Consider the following 26,489-nt stretch of genomic DNA (forward strand, 5'->3'; position numbering starts at 1 on the left):
CAGCAGCAGCTAAATGAATTGACTGCGTTCGTTAGGCAACAGGCTGTGAGAAATGTATCACAAGCCAGGGTATGCGGGATTTGCACTGGTATAGGTCACTCTGCAGACATGTGCCCAATGATTCAGGAAGAAACTGCGAAACAGGTGAACATGGCTGACCACGCGCCCGCGCCAAGAAAGCAGTACGACCCTTACTCAAGCACCTACAACCCCGGGTGGAGAGATCATCCCAACCTCAGTTATGGTGGGAATAGGCAATCCAACTTCACGCCAAACAGGCAGTCTAACTTTGTGCCAAATAAGCCACCAGGGTACCAGCAGCAATACCAACCCCGACCATCTCCGCCCCCTCAATCTGGTTCATCTACGGATGAGATACTGAAACAAATGATGACAACCATGGCGCAGAATCAGCAAAGGTCGGAGGCAGCTATTATGCAAAATCAGCAAAAGACGGACTCCGAGATGCAGGACATAAGGAATCAGATAGGTCAATTGGCCACCAGAATGAACCGTTTGGAGTCCCAGAACCAAGGGAAGCTGCCATCTCAACCGGAGTTGAATCCGAAGAATGTGAGCGCAATGATCCTAAGGAGTGGGAAAGAAATTCAGGGGCCTGAACCTGTGATTCCCAAGGACAAGGATGAAGAGAAGATCGAAAATGAGCTCGAAAGGGAGGACAGCAATGGTGCAGATCAAAAGGTACTTCCTGACCCAATAATTACAGTTAAAACTAACCCGCCTCCTTTTCCTAGCAGGTTGGAAAAATCAAAGAAACAGGATAAGGAGAAGGAGATCTTGGAGGTTTTTCGCAAGGTTGAGATAAATATCCCCCTCTTAGACGCCATCAAACAAGTACCAAAATATGCCAAGTTCCTAAGGGACTTGTGTGTCAACCGAAGGCGATTGAGGGGAGATGAACGGGTCATAGTTGGGGAAAATGTGTCTGCGGTCCTGCAGAGAAAGCTTCCACCAAAGTGCGGGGACCCAGGTATGTTTACTATTCCCTGTAAGTTAGGTAATACTGTGATCAGAAGGGCCATGTTGGATCTGGGAGCATCAATAAATGTCATGCCTAAGTCTATCTATGCTTCTCTAAAATTAGGTCCATTAAAAGAAACTGGAATAATCATTCAATTAGCTGACCGAACTAATGCATATCTTGATGGGTTGGTTGAAGATGTGTTGGTAAAAGTTAATGGTTTGGTGTTTCCAGCTGATTTTTATGTACTTGATATGGATGATGATCACTCCCCTGACCCCTCACCTCTGTTATTGGGTAGACCTTTTATGAGCACAGCGCAGACGAAAATTGATGTTAATAAGGGTATCCTGTCCATGGAGTTTGATGGGAAAATTGTGCATTTTAATATTTTTGATACTATGAAGTACCCCTCGAACTCCAACTTTAGCTCAGTTTTTTCTGTGAGTGCTATTGACCCTGTAGTGCAGGAAGTGTTTGAAACTGATGGCAGGGATGAGCTGGAGGTGGCTTTAACCAAGCACCTCGAGTTGGGGACAACTCCTGAGGTGGAGTGGAGCGAGGATTTAAAATGCACAATAGGTGCATTACACTCGTTGCAGACCACCACGAAAAGGTATGAAGTCTTGCCTATTTTTACTCCCGAGCCTCACCAGAGGGTATTGCCATATGTGGTGCAGGCACCTGTATTGGAGTTGAAACCTCTACCAGAGCACCTGAAATATGCATATCTGGGTGATAATGAGACACTCCCGGTGATTATCTCATCGGCACTGTCAAAAACCCAGGAAGAGAAATTGATCCGGGTCCTTAGAGAGTATAAAGAGGCGATAGGTTGGACAATTGCAGACATTAACGGAATCAGCCCGGCCGTCTGCATGCATCGGATTAGACTAGAAGAGGATGCCAAACCTGTACGGCAGGCTCAAAGGAGGCTCAATCCCCTCATGATGGAAGTTGTAAAGAAAGAGATTCTAAAATTGCTAGATGTGGGGATCATCTTTGCAATATCTGATAGCCCTTGGGTGAGTCCGGTTCAGGTAGTCCCAAAGAAGGCAGGAGTGACGGTAGAGGCCAACCAAACGGGGGAGCTCGTGCCAGTGCGCAAACCCACAGGATGGAGGCAGTGTATAGACTACCGTAGGCTGAACGCCGTCACTAAAAAGGACCACTTCCCTCTCCCTTTCATTGACCAAATGGTTGAACGTTTAGCTTGTAGGGCTTATTATTGCTTTTTGGATGGATTTTCAGGATACTTTCAGATAGCAATTGCCCCGGAGGATCAAGAGAAGACAACCTTCACGTGCCCGTTCGGGACCTTTGCCTACAGACGAATGCCATTTGGGTTGTGCAATGCACCTGCGACTTTCCAAAGATGTATGGTAAGCATCTTTTCTGAGTATGTTGAGAAAATAATAGAAGTTTTCATGGATGATTTCAGTGTGTATGGTGATAGCTTTGATACGTGTCTAGATAACCTGAAATTGATCCTGATAAGGTGTATAGAGACTAATCTTGTGCTTAATTGGGAAAAATGTCATTTTATGGTTGAGCACGGGATAGTCCTGGGTCATATTGTGTCGTCTAAGGGCATAGAAGTTGACAAGGCTAAAATAGACATTATTTCTGCATTACCTTACCCCGCGAGTGTGCGGGAGGTGCGCTCTTTTCTTGGACATGCAGGTTTTTATCGAAGGTTCATCAAGGATTTTTCAAAAATTGGAGCCCCGTTGTTCCAACTCCTACAAAAAGATGTAGCCTTCGAGTTTGATGATATGTGTGAGAGAGCCTTTAACAAGCTGAAGGAATTGTTGACTTCACCCCCAATCATCCAACCCCCCGATTGGAATTTGCCATTTGAGATCATGTGCGATGCCAGTGATTATGCTGTTGGGGCTGTACTGGGGCAAAGAGTAGGGAAGGCGGCTCATGTCATCTATTACGCATCCCGAGCCTTGAATGGAGCCCAGTTGAATTATTCCACCACTGAGAAGGAGCTTCTTGCAGTTATTTTTGCTTTGGAAAAATTTAGGTCATACTTGTTAGGTGCTAAAGTGATTGTATTTTCTGATCATGCAGCATTGAGGTACCTGATGACCAAGAAAGATGCAAAACCGAGGCTCATACGGTGGATACTGCTCCTACAGGAATTTGACTTGGAGATAAGGGACAAAAAAGGCTCAGAAAATCTAGTAGCGGACCATTTGAGTCGCATACTAGTTGAAGAGGATAGCGAGCCATTGAAGGATGCATTCCCTGAAGAGCATTTATTTTCCTTAAACTCTCAATTGCCTTGGTATGCTGATTTGGTCAATTATCTAGTAACGGGTGATTTTCCTGCAGGTTGGCAAAAATCGAAGAGGGATAAATTGAAGAGCGATGCCAAGTATTTCATCTGGGACGACCCGTACCTATGGAAGAGGTGTGCAGATCAAGTCATGAGGAGATGTGTAAGTGAAATGGAATTTCAATCAATTCTAGCTTTTTGTCATACTTTTGCCTGTGGAGGTCATTTTGGGCCAAAGAGAACTGCTCATAAGGTTTTGGAAAGTGGATTTTATTGGCCTTCATTATTTAAGGATGCCTATGTGTTTTGTAAGTCATGTGATCGCTGTCAAAGGGTAGGTAATATAGCCCGTAGAGATCAAATGCCCCAGGTCCCGTTGATTTTTGTTGAAATTTTTGATGTCTGGGGTATAGATTTCATGGGGCCTTTTCCTACTTCATTTGGCTTTTTATATATTTTGCTGGCAGTTGATTATGTGTCTAAATGGGTGGAGGCTAAGGCCACTCGAACTAATGATTCGAGAGTAGTTGCAGATTTTATCAGATCTAATATCTTTGTGCGGTTTGGAATGCCTAGAGCTATTGTCAGTGATAGGGGAACGCACTTTTGCAACAAAACCATAGCTGCGTTGTTTCGCAAGTATGGTGTACTCCACAGGGTCTCAACATCATACCACCCTCAGACCAATGGTCAGGCAGAGGTGTCGAATCGGGAGATTAAGTCCATTTTAGAGAAAATGGTGCGCCCTGATAGGAAAGACTGGAGCCAAAGGTTGGAAGATGCACTCTGGGCCTATCGGACGGCGTACAAGACTCCTATAGGGATGTCACCGTACAGGTTAGTATTTGGGAAGCCGTGTCACCTTCCAGTGGAGTTCGAGCACAAGGCTTTTTGGGCGATAAAGCAATGTAATATGAATCTAGAAGAGGCCGGTGTTCAACGGAAGCTGGATTTGCAAGAATTGGAGGAGATCCGGAACGAAGCATACGAAAACGCCTTGATTTATAAGGAGAAAAGCCGAGCATTTCATGACCAACAAATTTCAAGAAAAACATTTGAAGTTGGTCAGAAGGTCCTCCTATACCAATCAAGGCTTAAGTTATTCCCTGGTAAGCTACGTTCCCGTTGGATTGGACCTTTCATTGTTACTCATGTTTTTCCCTATGGTGCAGTTGAGATCCAGAGTGCTAAGACAGACAACAAATTTGTGGTGAATGGACACCGTCTCAAATATTATTACGAAGAATTTTCAGGTAGAGAGGTGGAGACAATAAGGCTTGACGCACCACCGTGTCCTAATCAGTGACACTTTACCATGTCTAGCCAAAGACATTAAAGAAAGGCGCTCATTGGGAGGCAACCTAATTATTTCTTTTAATTGTTTGTTGGTTTTGTAGCATAGTTTAAATCTGCTTTCCCTGAATTTGACTGATTTTGGGTGTTAGTTTTCGTTTTTGCTGATTTGTAGGTGACCTTCAGTCATGACGCGCCCGCGTGATGACGGGCAGGAATCAGAAACTTCCAACTTCTGGGAGCTCTCCTGGCCTCATGACGTGCTCGCGTGGTGATGTGCAGGACGCTCACGATCAGAAAATTCTGAACTTCTGGGAGCTCTCCTGACCTCATGACGTGCCCGCGTGGTGATGTGCAGGACGCTTACGATCAGAAAATTCTGAACTTCTGGGAGCTCTCTTGACCTCTTGACGTGCCCGCGTCACGTTCGCGGGAAAGGTGAGGATTTGAAAAAAATATTTCATTATTATTATTGTTATTATTGTTATTATTATTATGCCTTTCATTAAAAGAAGAAAAAAAGATTATTTAAAAAAAATTAATATTAATAATAATATGAAAAAAAAAACAAACGATAATAATAATAAGAAGCTGGAAATTTTTTCTCTTAACCATAGCAATTTCAATTTTGAAAAAAAAAAAGGGGGGTTTTCCTCTTTTTCTTTTCTTTCTTTCCTTTCTTTTTCTTTCTCTCTTCTTCTTTTTTCCTCTTTTCTTTCTTTCTTCTCCGCTGTTTTGCTCTGTCCGCCGCTCTGCCCACCGCCATCTCAACTCACGCTCGCCACCCACCTCGCGCTGGGCTCACCAACCGCGCGCCACCAGCCCATCTCCCTCGCGCGCGCAGCCATCTCGCGCCGCACCAAACCACCCGCGTCCGCCGCCAGCAGCCTACGCCGCTTCACCCATAGGCCTGTCCACCACTGCTGCCGACCAGCAGATCTGCATCGCCGCCGCCAACTCCAAGGTCGCGCGCCACCAGCTTGTAGGCAACCCAGCCTACCTCGCGCGCGCCGCCCCAGCAGCCGCAGCTCCACCTCGCCGGCCCACGCGATTTCCGCTCCTGCTTGGCCGCCGCTGCTACATCTCCACCGTCGCCCAAACGATCTCCTCCTCACGCGGCCACAAGCCCACGGGTACGTGCTGCAGCCTCGGTCCAGTCGCGAGCAGCCGCACGGTGCAGCCGCCACCTCCCTGCTCTGTCCGCCGCTGATCAGTCCAGCCGCGCGCAGCCACAAGCCCACGGCGCGTGCAGTAGTTTCGGTCCAGCAGCCACGCTCTGCCCACGTACGCAGCCCCCACCACCAGCTTCAACGCCGCTGCTCTGTCTGCCGCCTGGGGTAGTCCCAGTGGAGGTATTTGACACTTGCCCTCAATTTCTCAGTGTTAGCCAGTGATATTTGGTAGCGGCTTGTGCATATTTGGATGATCTTCCACCAGTGGTACTGGTTGGACTATTCTTGCTTGGAATTGCTAATTCTTTTGGGTTGGGTGAAATTGTGCATTTAATTGGCCATCTGGAGCCACATGTTGGGAATCTGGGGGAACTATAATACTGCATTGGTTTGCTTGGCTGAGTAGCTGTGTTTATTGCGTTGTTACTGTCCCCTTGCTGCACTACTATTGCTGCATATGAGTTAGCAATTTTTCTTGGCCAACTGGAGCCGTTTATTGAGATTTTAAATGTGTTGCAATGCTCTGATTATTTGTTCGATTTGGAGATGACATTTTGACCATCACATTGCTTGGGGATATTGCTTGAATTGCTGGATAACTCGCTGGGGTTTCTCTTGAGATTTTAGTTGAGATATTTCTGAATTGCTTGTTGATTACTTGCTGGAACTCTTTTGTTTGCTATTGGCTGGGTTACTACTGGGAGATTTTTGCTTTGTCAATTGCTGGTTTCTATACTTGTTGGATTTTCTGTTGCCTTGAACTTACTTTGGGGGAAATGGTGAGACCGAAATCCTCCTCTAGGTCTAGGACCTTTCAGTCTCAACCCCCTCCACAAGCCTCTATTCCTGTCAACTCACCTACCAACCTACCCTCCTCTTCTAGTGTTCGAACCCGTTTGGGTAGGGATAGGGGTGCTCAGGTAGATGCACCTGTTCACTTTGGGGGGCACTTAACATTTACCAGACCCGCCGATCGGCAGAGATACGCTAAGGTCTGCGAGAGGCGTATAATATCCTGTAAGTCTTGTCATAGACTCTCTCTAACTGCCCTGGGTATACGGGAGGAGGTTGAGCAAATGTTCACAGCCATTGGGTGGCGCCCATATTTCCATATTTCTTGTCCCGCTTTTGTTGAGCTGATCCGGGAGTTTTACTTCACCTTTGAGTTCGAATTACCTACGAGATACACGGGTGAAACACCGAATGTCATTCATTTCCGGCTCATGGGTCGAGAATTCAATTTCTCCATTACTCAATTCAATCTGGCATTTGGGTTTATCACTAGAGAGTATGCTGAGACTAGGGAATATGCGGAGAGTGCCTGTGACTACGTAGAGCCTTTCCTCTCCCACTACCATGATGTATGGGAGGACATGTCCGTCGATAGGCAACGCTACGATCCTTCCCGGTCCAGGAGCTCCTTTCTTAAGGACCCTAGCGCCCGCTATGTTCAGCGATTCTTAGCTTATAGCTACTCGGGGCGCAAGGACAGCTCCGGTATACTCTCTCGGCCCGAATTCTTCTTTCTCTGGAGTATGAAGAACAATATCAAGGTGAACTTGGGATGTTGGTTGGCCGCACAGTTCAAGACGGTCTTGACCAAGAAGAACAAACCACTGATCCTTGAGTCCTACATCACTCACTTGGCGACCCAGTTGGGAGTTCTTAACCTGGATGACCACGACCTCCATTTGGCATTTGAGATGGAGCACTTGGACGTAGTTTGCTTAGAGAAAATGGGGGTCGTCGAGCGTCTGCCAGATGGTTTTCACCAGTTTACCCGTCCGGGACCACCTCGAGCCCCGGGTGCACACCATTCGGCCCGGGCAGGGCCATCTTCATTCCCTGGGTCGGCCGCGGACACTGCTGGGCCGTCTACCTCTACTTCTGCGCCACCTCCACCACCTGGGACCGATGATTGGCAGCATCTCAGGGAGCAGGTTCAGGATTTGCAGGCCCGGATGACCAACGTCGACGCCAATGTTGCCGGAATGGCACAGAATTTGGCGCAGTTTCTGATGCATACAGGCTTTGCACCTCCGTTTCCACCTCGCCCTCCGCTTTGACCCGATTTCAGGGACGTTTGGTTGTTTCCCCTCTCACTTTTGCTTCACTTTTGGTTTTTATTTGTCACATTGAGGACAATGTGTCCTATAGGTGTGGGGGGGATCTAAAGTTATGCTAGTGTGTTCCGTCTTTAGTAGTTTTCAGTTTTCAGCTTTTCATTTTAGTAGTTTTTAGTGTTTTTAGTTCTTGGTATTACTTTTTTTTTTAGTTTTTAGTTTTGGGTTTTAGTTTTTAGTCGTTAGTCGTTTTTATTTTCTATTTGTTCATTCTCCTTCACTCTTGTTGGTTAATGTAAAAAAAAAAAAGGGGAACAAGAAAAAGAAAAAGGGAAAGAAAAGTGAGTTTTTAGTTTTTAGTAGTTTTTCGTAGTTTTATTTTTAGTTGCTTATGTTCCGTTCTTTCTTCTTGGTGCTTGTCTTCCATGTGAATGCCAATATTGAGGTGTGGAATTATTGACTCCGAGTTTAATCTTGCCAAGTTTTTAAAATACAAAGGTATCGGGTTAATGTGGTTGGATTCGAGATGTCTCCTTGGTGAATATCGGACTGCTTAATTCTTTTGATTTCTTTGTTAATTTTTCTAGGCATTGGGAATGACTGTTGGCATTTTAATGTGAACTGGTCCAATATTGACTCCAGTTCTCTATGTTTGGCAATAATGAGGCGAGCCGCTCCTATTTTAGGTTCTTAGTGTTGATATTATGTGTTGCTGGGTTTGCTTGGCTGTGAATAATCTGGACTGTACTCCGCTATGAGTTACTACTGAGTAACCGGGGTTCGGCACCTAAAAGTGTCGTTTCTCGCGTCAAAAGGTGGTACTTTATATGAGTACGTGGTTGTATAGCGGTAGGAGCTGAGTAACCGGGCTCCTTCATCTAAAAATGTTGGAGTTCGCGTCAAAAGGCTCCGGCGGCTAGAGACTAAGTCTTCTTGGAAAAAGAACTAAACAAAAAAAAAAAAAAACAAAGAAAAGTAGAAAAGAAGAAAAAAAAACAGAGAGTAAATAATAGGGAAGCTTGCTGGTTTATGGACTTGATATGGGAACTTGTGTGAATATTTGGACCATTAGCTGATAAATGCTGAGTGTCATTCCTTTTCCTTAGTTTAGTTAATTCAGAAATTAAAGGAGTCTGTGGTTTAGAGACTAACTGGGGGGATGCTTCTCGGATTTTAACTACTAGTGCCCGATATATGATTTTCTCTTGAATACCTTGGCAATTTGGTAGATTGGGCAATGACCACTATCAGTTTTTGGTGTCTGTCTACTTTTCTTATGCTTGAGGACAAGCATGGTTTAGGTGTGGGGGGAATTGATAGGTCGCAATTTATTCATTTATTTTATTATTAATTCCTCCCATTACCTGACTTGATGTGGGTTTATTTGCTGGATTCTAGTCATTTTTAGTATTTTGCAATTATTTCAGGGAGTAGAACGAAAATACGATAACAAGGGCCAAGTTTGACAGAAAAGATGTCCAAGCCACAGAGCTTATTCCAGGGATATTTTTGGCAAAGAGGATATGATGCCCATTTTGGTAATTTCCGCAAAAAAGGACGGACGGAGGGATTCTTCCTCCTGCTGGTGAGCCGCCGCAATAAGAAGGGAGAGCTCTTTTGGGGGGCTGAATTTTTAGCAGAGAATTGTTAGCTTTTGAGCTTGGAGCCTTGGACTTTTCTTTTTGACTTTTCTTAGTTTCTTTGAATCCTGCGCATGGCAGGAACAAGGAAGAATTATTTCCTTTGACTTTTCCTTTAGCTTATTGTAGCTTCTGGCTCCACGCATGTGGGGAGCAAAAATTGATAGCCTGCTTTCTTTGACTTTTCTTTCTGGCATCTTGTGAATGACTTTGCACTACGAATGCTAGCAACAACTACAAAGCTTCAATTGTTACCGCGCTTTTCATTTGTTCTCCAATTGTTCGACGAATTGCAACTCCCCGAAACGCAGGCAATGGCCGCTGCTCTCTCTACAATTTTCCGCGGGCTTAGTTCACCCAATATGAGCTAATCCCCTCATTCTAGTCAAGAAACGACGGATGCTTTGGATCACCTGAAAATTGTGAGATCGATTTAATTTAATCTTTCCCTCTTATTTATTGGTATTCGTGTATTCCCTGATTACTATGCTTATGGTTATTTAATTAATTGATTGTCTTGGATCCGGATGATTAGTTGATTGGGTAATCTATTGTTAATTGGGGTATTAAATCCGTAATTGTTTAATTACCTCAAAATAGTGACACCTGGCACGATTAGATTCGTGTCAGGGGAATACACGGGCTAATCTAAAATAACCCTGGTAGTGCGTTATTTGGTTAGAATAGGGCTCCTCTAATACGTAAGGCAATTGGGGAATTAAATTCTACGGGCGTACTTAGGATTATTCCTCAATTAGAGCAGTGATTAACGGGCGTACCTTGATCACCGACACAGTAAGGAGGGGTTGACTGCCATCGTTTGTTTGGTAGTTATAACCTATTTATTGGTAGATAAGTGGGATTGCTTTGCATCAATGATCAATTAGGTGAACCATTGCTGAAGTTATTTCTTGGCTAGATCTTTAGTTAACATTTCCTTGATTGGAGCGGATTGCCATTTGACTTTTAATTGCCTACTTTATTTTATTTTATTTTTGATTGTTTCCTTATTTTAATTAATTTAGGCCTTTAATTATTGTTATCCTGAGTTCAGTAAATTGTGGTTTAATTCCTAATTAATTATTTATTTTTACTTTCTCATTTGAATTTATTTAATTATCGTCGTTCCTACAAAATCACCCCCTGTGTTACTTTGGATTTCTTAAGAAACAAATATACCCAGTCTCTGTGGATACGACCCTACTTGCCCTGTCTACAAATTCCTAATCATTTGTGAAAAGGAATAACCATTCCATTCGGGTATATCGGATCAAGCAAACTCTTCGGGAACAGGGTGAATCAAGTAACCCATTGCACACCTAGAGTCCCTGCTCCAGTACTTGGAATTGGGTTTTGGTCATTTTAACTGGCAATTAAGTTTAATTTTATTATTGCACAGGCTGACGACCTGTCAATTTTTGGCGCCGTTGCCGGGGACTGGCGTTATTATTTGTTTCTTTTTAAATTCAATTTTATCCTAATTTTCTGGTTTTCTTCTAGTGTATGCCTCGATCTTGTCGCACAGGTGATTTGGTTTTTGATCCTGAGGTAGAGAAGACCGCGCGTAGAACGAGAAAGGAAACCAGACAACTTAGAGAAGAGCACTCTAGTGCTACATCTCAAAGACCTGAGTCAGAAGTTGAACCAACAGATTCGTTTGGTAACACTTCGAGTGACTCTGACCAGGAGGAGTTCACCATGGCTAATGCACAAACATTAAGTGAGTTGGCTGCTCCTGATTTAACTCAGCAGCCGTTATGCATTACTTTCCCCGCTTTAAATGACAACATTCCATTTGAACTAAAATCTGGTCTGATTCAACTTTTACCCTTTTTTCATGTTTTACCAGGTGAGGAGCCGTATAAGCATCTGCAGGAGTTTGATGTCGTTTGCAATAGTATGAAACCCCCGAGAATCACAGAAGAGCAGATAAAAATGAGGGCATTCCCCTTCTCCTTGAAAGATTCTGCGAAGGACTGGCTGTACTACCTGTCACCAGGTAGCATTATCACGTGGGACCAATTGAAGAAAAAATTTCTGGATAAATACTTTCCGGCGTCCAGGGCTGCGAGTCTAAGGAAAGAAATTTGTGGGATCAAACAGCATCCCGGGGAGTCACTTTACGAGTATTGGGAACGGTACAAGAGCTTATTGCGCAGGTGCCCCCATCACCAAATAAGTGAGCAGTTGATCATACAATATTTCTATGAGGGGCTCATTTTTAGAGACAGGAGCATCATTGATGCTGCAAGTGGAGGGGCACTGGTGAATAAAACCCCTCAGGAAGCACGGGAGTTAATAGAGGGGATGGCAGAGAATTCACAGCAATTCAGTACAAGAGAGGATGTCCCAATACGTAGGGTGAATGAGATAGAGACACCTTCTGTGCAGCAGCAGCTAAATGAATTGACTGCGTTCGTTAGGCAACAGGCTGTGAGAAATGTATCACAAGCCAGGGTATGCGGGATTTGCACTGGTATAGGTCACTCTGCAGACATGTGCCCAATGATTCAGGAAGAAACTGCGAAACAGGTGAACATGGCTGACCACGCGCCCGCGCCAAGAAAGCAGTACGACCCTTACTCAAGCACCTACAACCCCGGGTGGAGAGATCATCCCAACCTCAGTTATGGTGGGAATAGGCAATCCAACTTCACGCCAAACAGGCAGTCTAACTTTGTGCCAAATAAGCCACCAGGGTACCAGCAGCAATACCAACCCCGACCATCTCCGCCCCCTCAATCTGGTTCATCTACGGATGAGATACTGAAACAAATGATGACAACCATGGCGCAGAATCAGCAAAGGTCGGAGGCAGCTATTATGCAAAATCAGCAAAAGACGGACTCCGAGATGCAGGACATAAGGAATCAGATAGGTCAATTGGCCACCAGAATGAACCGTTTGGAGTCCCAGAACCAAGGGAAGCTGCCATCTCAACCGGAGTTGAATCCGAAGAATGTGAGCGCAATGATCCTAAGGAGTGGGAAAGAAATTCAGGGGCCTGAACCTGTGATTCCCAAGGACAAGGATGAAGAGAAGATCGAAAATGAGCTCGAAAGGGAGGACAGCAATGGTGCAGATCAAAAGGTACTTCCTGACCCAATAATTACAGTTAAAACTAACCCGCCTCCTTTTCCTAGCAGGTTGGAAAAATCAAAGAAACAGGATAAGGAGAAGGAGATCTTGGAGGTTTTTCGCAAGGTTGAGATAAATATCCCCCTCTTAGACGCCATCAAACAAGTACCAAAATATGCCAAGTTCCTAAGGGACTTGTGTGTCAACCGAAGGCGATTGAGGGGAGATGAACGGGTCATAGTTGGGGAAAATGTGTCTGCGGTCCTGCAGAGAAAGCTTCCACCAAAGTGCGGGGACCCAGGTATGTTTACTATTCCCTGTAAGTTAGGTAATACTGTGATCAGAAGGGCCATGTTGGATCTGGGAGCATCAATAAATGTCATGCCTAAGTCTATCTATGCTTCTCTAAAATTAGGTCCATTAAAAGAAACTGGAATAATCATTCAATTAGCTGACCGAACTAATGCATATCTTGATGGGTTGGTTGAAGATGTGTTGGTAAAAGTTAATGGTTTGGTGTTTCCAGCTGATTTTTATGTACTTGATATGGATGATGATCACTCCCCTGACCCCTCACCTCTGTTATTGGGTAGACCTTTTATGAGCACAGCGCAGACGAAAATTGATGTTAATAAGGGTATCCTGTCCATGGAGTTTGATGGGAAAATTGTGCATTTTAATATTTTTGATACTATGAAGTACCCCTCGAACTCCAACTTTAGCTCAGTTTTTTCTGTGAGTGCTATTGACCCTGTAGTGCAGGAAGTGTTTGAAACTGATGGCAGGGATGAGCTGGAGGTGGCTTTAACCAAGCACCTCGAGTTGGGGACAACTCCTGAGGTGGAGTGGAGCGAGGATTTAAAATGCACAATAGGTGCATTACACTCGTTGCAGACCACCACGAAAAGGTATGAAGTCTTGCCTATTTTTACTCCCGAGCCTCACCAGAGGGTATTGCCATATGTGGTGCAGGCACCTGTATTGGAGTTGAAACCTCTACCAGAGCACCTGAAATATGCATATCTGGGTGATAATGAGACACTCCCGGTGATTATCTCATCGGCACTGTCAAAAACCCAGGAAGAGAAATTGATCCGGGTCCTTAGAGAGTATAAAGAGGCGATAGGTTGGACAATTGCAGACATTAACGGAATCAGCCCGGCCGTCTGCATGCATCGGATTAGACTAGAAGAGGATGCCAAACCTGTACGGCAGGCTCAAAGGAGGCTCAATCCCCTCATGATGGAAGTTGTAAAGAAAGAGATTCTAAAATTGCTAGATGTGGGGATCATCTTTGCAATATCTGATAGCCCTTGGGTGAGTCCGGTTCAGGTAGTCCCAAAGAAGGCAGGAGTGACGGTAGAGGCCAACCAAACGGGGGAGCTCGTGCCAGTGCGCAAACCCACAGGATGGAGGCAGTGTATAGACTACCGTAGGCTGAACGCCGTCACTAAAAAGGACCACTTCCCTCTCCCTTTCATTGACCAAATGGTTGAACGTTTAGCTTGTAGGGCTTATTATTGCTTTTTGGATGGATTTTCAGGATACTTTCAGATAGCAATTGCCCCGGAGGATCAAGAGAAGACAACCTTCACGTGCCCGTTCGGGACCTTTGCCTACAGACGAATGCCATTTGGGTTGTGCAATGCACCTGCGACTTTCCAAAGATGTATGGTAAGCATCTTTTCTGAGTATGTTGAGAAAATAATAGAAGTTTTCATGGATGATTTCAGTGTGTATGGTGATAGCTTTGATACGTGTCTAGATAACCTGAAATTGATCCTGATAAGGTGTATAGAGACTAATCTTGTGCTTAATTGGGAAAAATGTCATTTTATGGTTGAGCACGGGATAGTCCTGGGTCATATTGTGTCGTCTAAGGGCATAGAAGTTGACAAGGCTAAAATAGACATTATTTCTGCATTACCTTACCCCGCGAGTGTGCGGGAGGTGCGCTCTTTTCTTGGACATGCAGGTTTTTATCGAAGGTTCATCAAGGATTTTTCAAAAATTGGAGCCCCGTTGTTCCAACTCCTACAAAAAGATGTAGCCTTCGAGTTTGATGATATGTGTGAGAGAGCCTTTAACAAGCTGAAGGAATTGTTGACTTCACCCCCAATCATCCAACCCCCCGATTGGAATTTGCCATTTGAGATCATGTGCGATGCCAGTGATTATGCTGTTGGGGCTGTACTGGGGCAAAGAGTAGGGAAGGCGGCTCATGTCATCTATTACGCATCCCGAGCCTTGAATGGAGCCCAGTTGAATTATTCCACCACTGAGAAGGAGCTTCTTGCAGTTATTTTTGCTTTGGAAAAATTTAGGTCATACTTGTTAGGTGCTAAAGTGATTGTATTTTCTGATCATGCAGCATTGAGGTACCTGATGACCAAGAAAGATGCAAAACCGAGGCTCATACGGTGGATACTGCTCCTACAGGAATTTGACTTGGAGATAAGGGACAAAAAAGGCTCAGAAAATCTAGTAGCGGACCATTTGAGTCGCATACTAGTTGAAGAGGATAGCGAGCCATTGAAGGATGCATTCCCTGAAGAGCATTTATTTTCCTTAAACTCTCAATTGCCTTGGTATGCTGATTTGGTCAATTATCTAGTAACGGGTGATTTTCCTGCAGGTTGGCAAAAATCGAAGAGGGATAAATTGAAGAGCGATGCCAAGTATTTCATCTGGGACGACCCGTACCTATGGAAGAGGTGTGCAGATCAAGTCATGAGGAGATGTGTAAGTGAAATGGAATTTCAATCAATTCTAGCTTTTTGTCATACTTTTGCCTGTGGAGGTCATTTTGGGCCAAAGAGAACTGCTCATAAGGTTTTGGAAAGTGGATTTTATTGGCCTTCATTATTTAAGGATGCCTATGTGTTTTGTAAGTCATGTGATCGCTGTCAAAGGGTAGGTAATATAGCCCGTAGAGATCAAATGCCCCAGGTCCCGTTGATTTTTGTTGAAATTTTTGATGTCTGGGGTATAGATTTCATGGGGCCTTTTCCTACTTCATTTGGCTTTTTATATATTTTGCTGGCAGTTGATTATGTGTCTAAATGGGTGGAGGCTAAGGCCACTCGAACTAATGATTCGAGAGTAGTTGCAGATTTTATCAGATCTAATATCTTTGTGCGGTTTGGAATGCCTAGAGCTATTGTCAGTGATAGGGGAACGCACTTTTGCAACAAAACCATAGCTGCGTTGTTTCGCAAGTATGGTGTACTCCACAGGGTCTCAACATCATACCACCCTCAGACCAATGGTCAGGCAGAGGTGTCGAATCGGGAGATTAAGTCCATTTTAGAGAAAATGGTGCGCCCTGATAGGAAAGACTGGAGCCAAAGGTTGGAAGATGCACTCTGGGCCTATCGGACGGCGTACAAGACTCCTATAGGGATGTCACCGTACAGGTTAGTATTTGGGAAGCCGTGTCACCTTCCAGTGGAGTTCGAGCACAAGGCTTTTTGGGCGATAAAGCAATGTAATATGAATCTAGAAGAGGCCGGTGTTCAACGGAAGCTGGATTTGCAAGAATTGGAGGAGATCCGGAACGAAGCATACGAAAACGCCTTGATTTATAAGGAGAAAAGCCGAGCATTTCATGACCAACAAATTTCAAGAAAAACATTTGAAGTTGGTCAGAAGGTCCTCCTATACCAATCAAGGCTTAAGTTATTCCCTGGTAAGCTACGTTCCCGTTGGATTGGACCTTTCATTGTTACTCATGTTTTTCCCTATGGTGCAGTTGAGATCCAGAGTGCTAAGACAGACAACAAATTTGTGGTGAATGGACACCGTCTCAAATATTATTACGAAGAATTTTCAGGTAGAGAGGTGGAGACAATAAGGCTTGACGCACCACCGTGTCCTAATCAGTGACACTTTACCATGTCTAGCCAAAGACATTAAAGAAAGGCGCTCATTGGGAGGCAACCTAATTATTTCTTTTAATTGTTTGTTGGTTTTGTAGCATAGTTTAAATCTGCTTTCCCTGAATTTGACTGATTTTGGGTGTTAGTTTTCGTTTTTGCTGATTTGTAGGTGACCTTCAGTCATGACGCGCCCGCGTGATGACGGGCAGGAATCAGAAACTTCCAACTTCTGGGAGCTCTCCTGGCCTCATGACGTGCTCGCGTGGTGATGTGCAGGACGCTCACGATCAGAAAATTCTGAACTTCTGGGAGCTCTCCTGACCTCATGACGTGCCCGCGTGGTGATGTGCAGGACGCTTACGATCAGAAAATTCTGAACTTCTGGGAGCTCTCTTGACCTCTTGACGTGCCCGCGTCACGTTCGCGGGAAAGGTGAGGATTTGAAAAAAATATTTCATTATTATTATTGTTATTATTGTTATTATTATTATGCCTTTCATTAAAAGAAGAAAAAAAGATTATTTAAAAAAAATTAATATTAATAATAATATGAAAAAAAAAACAAACGATAATAATAATAAGAAGCTGGAAATTTTTTCTCTTAACCATAGCAATTTCAATTTTGAAAAAAAAAAAGGGGGGTTTTCCTCTTTTTCTTTTCTTTCTTTCCTTTCTTTTTCTTTCTCTCTTCTTCTTTTTTCCTCTTTTCTTTCTTTCTTCTCCGCTGTTTTGCTCTGTCCGCCGCTCTGCCCACCGCCATCTCAACTCACGCTCGCCACCCACCTCGCGCTGGGCTCACCAACCGCGCGCCACCAGCCCATCTCCCTCGCGCGCGCAGCCATCTCGCGCCGCACCAAACCACCCGCGTCCGCCGCCAGCAGCCTACGCCGCTTCACCCATAGGCCTGTCCACCACTGCTGCCGACCAGCAGATCTGCATCGCCGCCGCCAACTCCAAGGTCGCGCGCCACCAGCTTGTAGGCAACCCAGCCTACCTCGCGCGCGCCGCCCCAGCAGCCGCAGCTCCACCTCGCCGGCCCACGCGATTTCCGCTCCTGCTTGGCCGCCGCTGCTACATCTCCACCGTCGCCCAAACGATCTCCTCCTCACGCGGCCACAAGCCCACGGGTACGTGCTGCAGCCTCGGTCCAGTCGCGAGCAGCCGCACGGTGCAGCCGCCACCTCCCTGCTCTGTCCGCCGCTGATCAGTCCAGCCGCGCGCAGCCACAAGCCCACGGCGCGTGCAGTAGTTTCGGTCCAGCAGCCACGCTCTGCCCACGTACGCAGCCCCCACCACCAGCTTCAACGCCGCTGCTCTGTCTGCCGCCTGGGGTAGTCCCAGTGGAGGTATTTGACACTTGCCCTCAATTTCTCAGTGTTAGCCAGTGATATTTGGTAGCGGCTTGTGCATATTTGGATGATCTTCCACCAGTGGTACTGGTTGGACTATTCTTGCTTGGAATTGCTAATTCTTTTGGGTTGGGTGAAATTGTGCATTTAATTGGCCATCTGGAGCCACATGTTGGGAATCTGGGGGAACTATAATACTGCATTGGTTTGCTTGGCTGAGTAGCTGTGTTTATTGCGTTGTTACTGTCCCCTTGCTGCACTACTATTGCTGCATATGAGTTAGCAATTTTTCTTGGCCAACTGGAGCCGTTTATTGAGATTTTAAATGTGTTGCAATGCTCTGATTATTTGTTCGATTTGGAGATGACATTTTGACCATCACATTGCTTGGGGATATTGCTTGAATTGCTGGATAACTCGCTGGGGTTTCTCTTGAGATTTTAGTTGAGATATTTCTGAATTGCTTGTTGATTACTTGCTGGAACTCTTTTGTTTGCTATTGGCTGGGTTACTACTGGGAGATTTTTGCTTTGTCAATTGCTGGTTTCTATACTTGTTGGATTTTCTGTTGCCTTGAACTTACTTTGGGGGAAATGGTGAGACCGAAATCCTCCTCTAGGTCTAGGACCTTTCAGTCTCAACCCCCTCCACAAGCCTCTATTCCTGTCAACTCACCTACCAACCTACCCTCCTCTTCTAGTGTTCGAACCCGTTTGGGTAGGGATAGGGGTGCTCAGGTAGATGCACCTGTTCACTTTGGGGGGCACTTAACATTTACCAGACCCGCCGATCGGCAGAGATACGCTAAGGTCTGCGAGAGGCGTATAATATCCTGTAAGTCTTGTCATAGACTCTCTCTAACTGCCCTGGGTATACGGGAGGAGGTTGAGCAAATGTTCACAGCCATTGGGTGGCGCCCATATTTCCATATTTCTTGTCCCGCTTTTGTTGAGCTGATCCGGGAGTTTTACTTCACCTTTGAGTTCGAATTACCTACGAGATACACGGGTGAAACACCGAATGTCATTCATTTCCGGCTCATGGGTCGAGAATTCAATTTCTCCATTACTCAATTCAATCTGGCATTTGGGTTTATCACTAGAGAGTATGCTGAGACTAGGGAATATGCGGAGAGTGCCTGTGACTACGTAGAGCCTTTCCTCTCCCACTACCATGATGTATGGGAGGACATGTCCGTCGATAGGCAACGCTACGATCCTTCCCGGTCCAGGAGCTCCTTTCTTAAGGACCCTAGCGCCCGCTATGTTCAGCGATTCTTAGCTTATAGCTACTCGGGGCGCAAGGACAGCTCCGGTATACTCTCTCGGCCCGAATTCTTCTTTCTCTGGAGTATGAAGAACAATATCAAGGTGAACTTGGGATGTTGGTTGGCCGCACAGTTCAAGACGGTCTTGACCAAGAAGAACAAACCACTGATCCTTGAGTCCTACATCACTCACTTGGCGACCCAGTTGGGAGTTCTTAACCTGGATGACCACGACCTCCATTTGGCATTTGAGATGGAGCACTTGGACGTAGTTTGCTTAGAGAAAATGGGGGTCGTCGAGCGTCTGCCAGATGGTTTTCACCAGTTTACCCGTCCGGGACCACCTCGAGCCCCGGGTGCACACCATTCGGCCCGGGCAGGGCCATCTTCATTCCCTGGGTCGGCCGCGGACACTGCTGGGCCGTCTACCTCTACTTCTGCGCCACCTCCACCACCTGGGACCGATGATTGGCAGCATCTCAGGGAGCAGGTTCAGGATTTGCAGGCCCGGATGACCAACGTCGACGCCAATGTTGCCGGAATGGCACAGAATTTGGCGCAGTTTCTGATGCATACAGGCTTTGCACCTCCGTTTCCACCTCGCCCTCCGCTTTGACCCGATTTCAGGGACGTTTGGTTGTTTCCCCTCTCACTTTTGCTTCACTTTTGGTTTTTATTTGTCACATTGAGGACAATGTGTCCTATAGGTGTGGGGGGGATCTAAAGTTATGCTAGTGTGTTCCGTCTTTAGTAGTTTTCAGTTTTCAGCTTTTCATTTTAGTAGTTTTTAGTGTTTTTAGTTCTTGGTATTACTTTTTTTTTTAGTTTTTAGTTTTGGGTTTTAGTTTTTAGTCGTTAGTCGTTTTTATTTTCTATTTGTTCATTCTCCTTCACTCTTGTTGGTTAATGTAAAAAAAAAAAAGGGGAACAAGAAAAAGAAAAAGGGAAAGAAAAGTGAGTTTTTAGTTTTTAGTAGTTTTTCGTAGTTTTATTTTTAGTTGCTTATGTTCCGTTCTTTCTTCTTGGTGCTTGTCTTCCATGTGAATGCCAATATTGAGGTGTGGAATTATTGACTCCGAGTTTAATCTTGCCAAGTTTTTAAAATACAAAGGTATCGGGTTAATGTGGTTGGATTCGAGATGTCTCCTTGGTGAATATCGGACTGCTTAATTCTTTTGATTTCTTTGTTAATTTTTCTAGGCATTGGGAATGACTGTTGGCATTTTAATGTGAACTGGTCCAATATTGACTCCAGTTCTCTATGTTTGGCAATAATGAGGCGAGCCGCTCCTATTTTAGGTTCTTAGTGTTGATATTATGTGTTGCTGGGTTTGCTTGGCTGTGAATAATCTGGACTGTACTCCGCTATGAGTTACTACTGAGTAACCGGGGTTCGGCACCTAAAAGTGTCGTTTCTCGCGTCAAAAGGTGGTACTTTATATGAGTACGTGGTTGTATAGCGGTAGGAGCTGAGTAACCGGGCTCCTTCATCTAAAAATGTTGGAGTTCGCGTCAAAAGGCTCCGGCGGCTAGAGACTAAGTCTTCTTGGAAAAAGAACTAAACAAAAAAAAAAAAAAACAAAGAAAAGTAGAAAAGAAGAAAAAAAAACAGAGAGTAAATAATAGGGAAGCTTGCTGGTTTATGGACTTGATATGGGAACTTGTGTGAATATTTGGACCATTAGCTGATAAATGCTGAGTGTCATTCCTTTTCCTTAGTTTAGTTAATTCAGAAATTAAAGGAGTCTGTGGTTTAGAGACTAACTGGGGGGATGCTTCTCGGATTTTAACTACTAGTGCCCGATATATGATTTTCTCTTGAATACCTTGGCAATTTGGTAGATTGGGCAATGACCACTATCAGTTTTTGGTGTCTGTCTACTTTTCTTATGCTTGAGGACAAGCATGGTTTAGGTGTGGGGGGAATTGATAGGTCGCAATTTATTCATTTATTTTATTATTAATTCCTCCCATTACCTGACTTGATGTGGGTTTATTTGCTGGATTCTAGTCATTTTTAGTATTTTGCAATTATTTCAGGGAGTAGAACGAAAATACGATAACAAGGGCCAAGTTTGACAGAAAAGATGTCCAAGCCACAGAGCTTATTCCAGGGATATTTTTGGCAAAGAGGATATGATGCCCATTTTGGTAATTTCCGCAAAAAAGGACGGACGGAGGGATTCTTCCTCCTGCTGGTGAGCCGCCGCAATAAGAAGGGAGAGCTCTTTTGGGGGGCTGAATTTTTAGCAGAGAATTGTTAGCTTTTGAGCTTGGAGCCTTGGACTTTTCTTTTTGACTTTTCTTAGTTTCTTTGAATCCTGCGCATGGCAGGAACAAGGAAGAATTATTTCCTTTGACTTTTCCTTTAGCTTATTGTAGCTTCTGGCTCCACGCATGTGGGGAGCAAAAATTGATAGCCTGCTTTCTTTGACTTTTCTTTCTGGCATCTTGTGAATGACTTTGCACTACGAATGCTAGCAACAACTACAAAGCTTCAATTGTTACCGCGCTTTTCATTTGTTCTCCAATTGTTCGACGAATTGCAACTCCCCGAAACGCAGGCAATGGCCGCTGCTCTCTCTACAATTTTCCGCGGGCTTAGTTCACCCAATATGAGCTAATCCCCTCATTCTAGTCAAGAAACGACGGATGCTTTGGATCACCTGAAAATTGTGAGATCGATTTAATTTAATCTTTCCCTCTTATTTATTGGTATTCGTGTATTCCCTGATTACTATGCTTATGGTTATTTAATTAATTGATTGTCTTGGATCCGGATGATTAGTTGATTGGGTAATCTATTGTTAATTGGGGTATTAAATCCGTAATTGTTTAATTACCTCAAAATAGTGACACCTGGCACGATTAGATTCGTGTCAGGGGAATACACGGGCTAATCTAAAATAACCCTGGTAGTGCGTTATTTGGTTAGAATAGGGCTCCTCTAATACGTAAGGCAATTGGGGAATTAAATTCTACGGGCGTACTTAGGATTATTCCTCAATTAGAGCAGTGATTAACGGGCGTACCTTGATCACCGACACAGTAAGGAGGGGTTGACTGCCATCGTTTGTTTGGTAGTTATAACCTATTTATTGGTAGATAAGTGGGATTGCTTTGCATCAATGATCAATTAGGTGAACCATTGCTGAAGTTATTTCTTGGCTAGATCTTTAGTTAACATTTCCTTGATTGGAGCGGATTGCCATTTGACTTTTAATTGCCTACTTTATTTTATTTTATTTTTGATTGTTTCCTTATTTTAATTAATTTAGGCCTTTAATTATTGTTATCCTGAGTTCAGTAAATTGTGGTTTAATTCCTAATTAATTATTTATTTTTACTTTCTCATTTGAATTTATTTAATTATCGTCGTTCCTACAAAATCACCCCCTGTGTTACTTTGGATTTCTTAAGAAACAAATATACCCAGTCTCTGTGGATACGACCCTACTTGCCCTGTCTACAAATTCCTAATCATTTGTGAAAAGGAATAACCATTCCATTCGGGTATATCGGATCAAGCAAACTCTTCGGGAACAGGGTGAATCAAGTAACCCATTGCACACCTAGAGTCCCTGCTCCAGTACTTGGAATTGGGTTTTGGTCATTTTAACTGGCAATTAAGTTTAATTTTATTATTGCACAGGCTGACGACCTGTCAATTTTTGGCGCCGTTGCCGGGGACTGGCGTTATTATTTGTTTCTTTTTAAATTCAATTTTATCCTAATTTTCTGGTTTTCTTCTAGTGTATGCCTCGATCTTGTCGCACAGGTGATTTGGTTTTTGATCCTGAGGTAGAGAAGACCGCGCGTAGAACGAGAAAGGAAACCAGACAACTTAGAGAAGAGCACTCTAGTGCTACATCTCAAAGACCTGAGTCAGAAGTTGAACCAACAGATTCGTTTGGTAACACTTCGAGTGACTCTGACCAGGAGGAGTTCACCATGGCTAATGCACAAACATTAAGTGAGTTGGCTGCTCCTGATTTAACTCAGCAGCCGTTATGCATTACTTTCCCCGCTTTAAATGACAACATTCCATTTGAACTAAAATCTGGTCTGATTCAACTTTTACCCTTTTTTCATGTTTTACCAGGTGAGGAGCCGTATAAGCATCTGCAGGAGTTTGATGTCGTTTGCAATAGTATGAAACCCCCGAGAATCACAGAAGAGCAGATAAAAATGAGGGCATTCCCCTTCTCCTTGAAAGATTCTGCGAAGGACTGGCTGTACTACCTGTCACCAGGTAGCATTATCACGTGGGACCAATTGAAGAAAAAATTTCTGGATAAATACTTTCCGGCGTCCAGGGCTGCGAGTCTAAGGAAAGAAATTTGTGGGATCAAACAGCATCCCGGGGAGTCACTTTACGAGTATTGGGAACGGTACAAGAGCTTATTGCGCAGGTGCCCCCATCACCAAATAAGTGAGCAGTTGATCATACAATATTTCTATGAGGGGCTCATTTTTAGAGACAGGAGCATCATTGATGCTGCAAGTGGAGGGGCACTGGTGAATAAAACCCCTCAGGAAGCACGGGAGTTAATAGAGGGGATGGCAGAGAATTCACAGCAATTCAGTACAAGAGAGGATGTCCCAATACGTAGGGTGAATGAGATAGAGACACCTTCTGTGCAGCAGCAGCTAAATGAATTGACTGCGTTCGTTAGGCAACAGGCTGTGAGAAATGTATCACAAGCCAGGGTATGCGGGATTTGCACTGGTATAGGTCACTCTGCAGACATGTGCCCAATGATTCAGGAAGAAACTGCGAAACAGGTGAACATGGCTGACCACGCGCCCGCGCCAAGAAAGCAGTACGACCCTTACTCAAGCACCTACAACCCCGGGTGGAGAGATCATCCCAACCTCAGTTATGGTGGGAATAGGCAATCCAACTTCACGCCAAACAGGCAGTCTAACTTTGTGCCAAATAAGCCACCAGGGTACCAGCAGCAATACCAACCCCGACCATCTCCGCCCCCTCAATCTGGTTCATCTACGGATGAGATACTGAAACAAATGATGACAACCATGGCGCAGAATCAGCAAAGGTCGGAGGCAGCTATTATGCAAAATCAGCAAAAGACGGACTCCGAGATGCAGGACATAAGGAATCAGATAGGTCAATTGGCCACCAGAATGAACCGTTTGGAGTCCCAGAACCAAGGGAAGCTGCCATCTCAACCGGAGTTGAATCCGAAGAATGTGAGCGCAATGATCCTAAGGAGTGGGAAAGAAATTCAGGGGCCTGAACCTGTGATTCCCAAGGACAAGGATGAAGAGAAGATCGAAAATGAGCTCGAAAGGGAGGACAGCAATGGTGCAGATCAAAAGGTACTTCCTGACCCAATAATTACAGTTAAAACTAACCCGCCTCCTTTTCCTAGCAGGTTGGAAAAATCAAAGAAACAGGATAAGGAGAAGGAGATCTTGGAGGTTTTTCGCAAGGTTGAGATAAATATCCCCCTCTTAGACGCCATCAAACAAGTACCAAAATATGCCAAGTTCCTAAGGGACTTGTGTGTCAACCGAAGGCGATTGAGGGGAGATGAACGGGTCATAGTTGGGGAAAATGTGTCTGCGGTCCTGCAGAGAAAGCTTCCACCAAAGTGCGGGGACCCAGGTATGTTTACTATTCCCTGTAAGTTAGGTAATACTGTGATCAGAAGGGCCATGTTGGATCTGGGAGCATCAATAAATGTCATGCCTAAGTCTATCTATGCTTCTCTAAAATTAGGTCCATTAAAAGAAACTGGAATAATCATTCAATTAGCTGACCGAACTAATGCATATCTTGATGGGTTGGTTGAAGATGTGTTGGTAAAAGTTAATGGTTTGGTGTTTCCAGCTGATTTTTATGTACTTGATATGGATGATGATCACTCCCCTGACCCCTCACCTCTGTTATTGGGTAGACCTTTTATGAGCACAGCGCAGACGAAAATTGATGTTAATAAGGGTATCCTGTCCATGGAGTTTGATGGGAAAATTGTGCATTTTAATATTTTTGATACTATGAAGTACCCCTCGAACTCCAACTTTAGCTCAGTTTTTTCTGTGAGTGCTATTGACCCTGTAGTGCAGGAAGTGTTTGAAACTGATGGCAGGGATGAGCTGGAGGTGGCTTTAACCAAGCACCTCGAGTTGGGGACAACTCCTGAGGTGGAGTGGAGCGAGGATTTAAAATGCACAATAGGTGCATTACACTCGTTGCAGACCACCACGAAAAGGTATGAAGTCTTGCCTATTTTTACTCCCGAGCCTCACCAGAGGGTATTGCCATATGTGGTGCAGGCACCTGTATTGGAGTTGAAACCTCTACCAGAGCACCTGAAATATGCATATCTGGGTGATAATGAGACACTCCCGGTGATTATCTCATCGGCACTGTCAAAAACCCAGGAAGAGAAATTGATCCGGGTCCTTAGAGAGTATAAAGAGGCGATAGGTTGGACAATTGCAGACATTAACGGAATCAGCCCGGCCGTCTGCATGCATCGGATTAGACTAGAAGAGGATGCCAAACCTGTACGGCAGGCTCAAAGGAGGCTCAATCCCCTCATGATGGAAGTTGTAAAGAAAGAGATTCTAAAATTGCTAGATGTGGGGATCATCTTTGCAATATCTGATAGCCCTTGGGTGAGTCCGGTTCAGGTAGTCCCAAAGAAGGCAGGAGTGACGGTAGAGGCCAACCAAACGGGGGAGCTCGTGCCAGTGCGCAAACCCACAGGATGGAGGCAGTGTATAGACTACCGTAGGCTGAACGCCGTCACTAAAAAGGACCACTTCCCTCTCCCTTTCATTGACCAAATGGTTGAACGTTTAGCTTGTAGGGCTTATTATTGCTTTTTGGATGGATTTTCAGGATACTTTCAGATAGCAATTGCCCCGGAGGATCAAGAGAAGACAACCTTCACGTGCCCGTTCGGGACCTTTGCCTACAGACGAATGCCATTTGGGTTGTGCAATGCACCTGCGACTTTCCAAAGATGTATGGTAAGCATCTTTTCTGAGTATGTTGAGAAAATAATAGAAGTTTTCATGGATGATTTCAGTGTGTATGGTGATAGCTTTGATACGTGTCTAGATAACCTGAAATTGATCCTGATAAGGTGTATAGAGACTAATCTTGTGCTTAATTGGGAAAAATGTCATTTTATGGTTGAGCACGGGATAGTCCTGGGTCATATTGTGTCGTCTAAGGGCATAGAAGTTGACAAGGCTAAAATAGACATTATTTCTGCATTACCTTACCCCGCGAGTGTGCGGGAGGTGCGCTCTTTTCTTGGACATGCAGGTTTTTATCGAAGGTTCATCAAGGATTTTTCAAAAATTGGAGCCCCGTTGTTCCAACTCCTACAAAAAGATGTAGCCTTCGAGTTTGATGATATGTGTGAGAGAGCCTTTAACAAGCTGAAGGAATTGTTGACTTCACCCCCAATCATCCAACCCCCCGATTGGAATTTGCCAT

This window comes from Coffea arabica, chromosome 11c (genome assembly GCF_036785885.1).
Source record: "Coffea arabica cultivar ET-39 chromosome 11c, Coffea Arabica ET-39 HiFi, whole genome shotgun sequence".
In the NCBI taxonomy this organism is placed as follows: Eukaryota; Viridiplantae; Streptophyta; class Magnoliopsida; order Gentianales; family Rubiaceae; genus Coffea; species Coffea arabica.